This window comes from Limulus polyphemus, unplaced genomic scaffold (genome assembly GCF_000517525.1).
Source record: "Limulus polyphemus unplaced genomic scaffold, Limulus_polyphemus-2.1.2 Scaffold1070, whole genome shotgun sequence".
Classification (NCBI taxonomy): Eukaryota; Metazoa; Arthropoda; class Merostomata; order Xiphosura; family Limulidae; genus Limulus; species Limulus polyphemus.
Window position 1 is genome coordinate 65,313 of NW_013666680.1, and position 4,895 is coordinate 70,207.

The window sequence follows — 4,895 nt, forward strand, 5'->3', positions numbered from 1 at the left end:
CGACTGACGATTAAATACTGGTCAGCCATTTTTAAACAAGGTCTTACCAACCAATGAGTCACGTGACCATTTGATTACGTCACAGCGAACTTTCCTATTGTTATATTTTTTAATGATGTTAGAATGTGTTCTGTATATATCACTTTAACAGACATCACCCAAAGAAAAGTTTAGGCCTGAAACGTTATGTCAAATTTAAAATTTTCATATAATTTATTGTGTGTGTGTATTTTCTTATAGCAAAGCCACATCATGCTATCTGCTGTATCCACCGAGGGGAATCGAACCCCTGATTTTAGCATTGTAAATCCGAAGTTCAAACTTTTGCGTGTTACAATATTAGAATGATTTGTTTGCTTCTTATTAAGCACAAAGTTACGTTGCAATGAACTATCTGTACTGTGCCTACCACGAATATCGTAACCCGGTTTTTTGCGTAATAAACATTCAGACTCGCCGCTGAGTCACTTTGAGGCATTATAACAAAATTACGTCTTTAAACAATAATGTGATAGAAATCAACAATAGTTAAAAAAAGGAAACAAAAGTTAGAACAAATAAGCTTCCAGTGGCACAGCGGTATGTCTATGGGCTTCAACGCTAGAAACTGGGTTTTGATACCCATGGTGACAGAGCACGGATAGCTCATTGTGTAACTTTGTAATTAACTTCAAACAAAGAAATTAATGTAAGGTTTTTGTTGTTGTTTTGATACAGAGAATTGTAATTTTTCTTCAATTTATATTGTTTTCTTTGTCATTGATTTCAACACCTGAAAAATCAAAGAGTGATTATGTTTAACTATATGTTCAAATATCAGAAAGGAGCTATAAATGTTCTTTCAGTCTTGTTGAAAGATGTCAGTTAGGTGTTTCTAAGACTTTTAATTCCTCAGATTTTACAGTTTCGTTAAATATATTAACAATACTTATAAAGTACATTTGTCTGCTTTATACCTACTTAATGTGTTGTTAAAGTGCCGTCCCCGGTGGGACAGCGGTAAGTTTACGGACAATGCTAAAATCAGGGGTTCGATTCCCCTTGGTGGACAGATAGCCCGATGTGGTTTTGCTGAAGAAACACATACACATATTTAAGCTACGAACGCGCCATCTAGCGCAAAATGTGTAAGTGAAAGAATTGCTTAAATACAAGTTGAGTCATTCTGTTCTGTTCATTTATTCAAGATGAAAGGTGAAGCTGTAGGTTTCAATGTTCATTTAAAGTGTAGAGAAGGAACCAGTGGCGGATTTAGAGGGGGGTGGGATCCAAGAGGTGCGGCTCTCCTTTTTTCCTTTAAAAATCTATAGAAATGTAGGCAAGGGAGAGTCAAAGACTTGCTCACAATGTGAGTGGTGAACCAATTCAAAAGAAACGGAAGAAAGCAAAGATCAAACATGTGACAAACATAACAAGACCTCATCATAACATAACATAATGTTTAGGGTGCAACAAGGGACTTATTAGTCCATCTTAGCTGTCCCATACTCAACCACACTAAAACTAATTGATTAGAAAATAAATAAAAATCTTAAAACCAGCCCTTATCATTCATATAGTTATCAAGCTTTCTCTTAAACTCACTTAAATTTATTGCCTCCACAACATCCGAAAGCAAACCATTCCAAAGGTCAACCACCCTGTTAGAAAAATAAAACTGTCTTAGCTGAAGATGACTCCTACCTTGCCAAAATGTTCATTTGTGTCCCCTAGTCGTACTATTCTCACCATTAAATATGAAAAAAAAGATGATGCACCATCACTATCAAATCCCTTCACAATCTTAAACACCACAATCAGATCCCCTCTAACTCTTCTTTTCTCAAGAGAAAACATTTTCAGTGGTCTTAATCTCACCTCATATGGCAACCCTCCATCCCAGGCACCCTTCTAGTAAACCTCTTCTAAACCCTTTCCAACAATTCAATGTCCTTTCTAAAGTAAGGAGCCAAAGACTGAACACAATACTCCAAATGTGACCTAACCAGTGACCTATACAAAAAATTATAACCTCTTTTGACTTGTATTCAGTATTTCTGTAGATACAACCTAAAATCCTATTTGCCCTACCACTAGAACAGCACACTGCTTGAATGGCTTTAGAATCTGATCTACCATTACATCAAGATCCCTTTCTTTCATGACACTGTTAAGGTTATTCCCAACAAATTTATATTTATAAATCAAATTATGCATTTATCATAATTAAAACCAATCTACCATTTATTTGCCCAACTCACTAAATGATCTAAATACTTTTGTAAAGCAGCAGCATCCTCTTCACAGTTAGAAACACCAAAGACCATAATATCATCTGAAAATTTAAGTAATTTATTGACCATACCTTCATTTATGTCAATGATGTAAATCAAAACGAGCAAAGGACCTAAGACTGAGTCCTGAGGTACCCCACATGTAACATTAATTCAGTTTAACTGAACTCCATTTATACCAACCCTCTGCTTTCTTCCATTCAGCAACTCTTATATGCAATTAGTTAATCTATCCCCACACCTATAATTATGTTTTTACAAGCTTTTTATTTGGCACCTTGTCAAATGCTTTCTGAAAATCCAAATACACCAAATCTATACCCTTACCATCATCTACATAAGCAGTAACCTTTTCAAAGAATGTCAAAAGATTTGTAAGGCAAGATTTCTCATGGTAAAAACTATGTTGATTATCCAATAAAATTCTAAACTTTGTTAAATGACTTTGCAAAGCATCTTTTATCAGACTTCACAAAAGTTTCCCCACTACTGATGTAAGACTAACAGGCCTATAATTACTAGTACAAGTTTTATTACCTCCCTTAACACTAGCTAACCTCAAATCCTTTGTCATCTGCCCACTATTCAAGGACTTATAAAAAAAAAAAAAAAATAGTAGCAAGTGGCTCACATATCCAATCCTTAACCTCCTTCGAAACCATTGGGAAATATTATCTGGCCCAGGAGCCTTATTGTTCTTTAAACTTCCCAATTTTTTCTTAACAAGCTCAGAATTAATGGAATTTTCTTGTTTTGATCTATCAACTGTTCAAGATGAGGAATACAGTTTAAATCTTTATTAGTAAAACTGAAGAAAAAGCAAAATTTAATAGCCCAGCCATCTCATAATCATCAGATACAAGCCTTCCTCTATCATCCTTCAAGGACCCTACCCCCATCTTAAAACTTTGTTTACCCTTTAACATATTTAAAATAATCGTTGCTGTTCATTTTTACATTTTTCATACATCCTTTTTGATGTCATGTCCTGTTTGACCAACTTTCTTGATCTTCAATAATGTCCCATAATACCAGTCACTTTAAGTCTTAAATTTATGATGCTTTTTTAAAATTTTATCTCTTATATCCTTTGTGAGCCAATCTAGTTTTTTTACTTGCAGCAACCCTTTTCTTTCTATAAGGAATATGTTTATCTTGAATATTTAAAAATTTATCTTTAACAATTTTCCACATTCGATCAGTGTCTCCAAATAACTCAGCTGCCCAATTCACAAGATAATTCTTGTCACATCCCTTCAAAATTAGTTTTTGAAATTTGGGATCAAAATATAATTATTCCTAATCTACAAATGCAGTAAAATATCAAACCTAATAGAGAAATGATCACTTGCACCCATATGTTCCCCAATTTCCACCCTCTCAATATTTTCTGCATTAGAAGTCAACAATAAATTATGCATGATATTTATACCTCTTAATGAAGAATGACTAAAGAAACTAAAAGAAGATATAAAGAGTAAAAGACAAAGTGAAACCATAGATTCACCCCATAGGATGGATGAAGAATGCAAAATGATACCTAAACAGCTATGAGTAGGTGATGGACTGGGTTATCATAGAGACTGTTATCAAAACTTCACAAAAACCAAGACAGGCTACCATCATCTCAAACTTCTGAAGCTGCAACAGTTTCTTCATCCTGCATAGTAATTAGAAGACCTTCCTCTACTCCTACTACCAATGATAGAGTCCTCTTCAGTCAAGACTGCATATTTTGTAATGTAGTTGGCTAAAAAGATATGCAACAAAGGTGTCAGGATGTAGGAAACTACAACCACATTTGCTTATGGTGGGAATAAAGCAGTAATAAGATCACCAAAAAGAACAGGTGATGAGAACTTGCTCACAAGACTTCAAGGAGTCGATCTATATGCTGTGGAGGCACGGTACCTGAAAGGTGTAGAAGAGAATATAAACAGGAAAAGAAACAAGTGAAGATCAGAAGAGAAAAAACGAACAGTATAAACTATACAAGGCCCATAAACATGCTTTCAAAGAGTGTTGGATGAAATAGTAAAGAGGAGGCAGTGGTGACAAACTGATCATCAAAAGACCAAGCACAGAGAAAAACTGAGTAAAGTTTTTGTATAATGAAGAAAACAAAGAACAGGTGTGGTCAAGCAAAAGCTTTTTGAATTAAATGCATGGTAGAAGAGTGATTCTTGTGAAGGAGGTAAGAGCATTTGATATGTCAGAAAATGAGAGATCAGTGATTCCAGGACTGAAGTCAAATCAATAAGAAACTGACTTGAGAGTAATACTGTAGTGTAAATATGCTGCGAAACATAAATATGAGTATGTGAGAGTTAAAACACCATACAGTGACATCTTGCTCTATTATGCAAGAAAGATCAACACCACAATTTTTTATGGCAAAGGATTTGGAAACAGGCATTTGATTAACATTATAAAGCTGTCAAATTACTATTCATCTTCTATGTGCAATGCATTACTTGGACTTCATGCCATCATACAGAGAGATTCAATAAGAGCTTTCTAAAGAAAAGGAAAAGTGAGGCCCCTAAAATACTCCTGAAATCACCTGCTTTTAGTTGTATTTTGCAGCAGTTAGGTGAAGGTTGGAATGTCACAGATGATCTT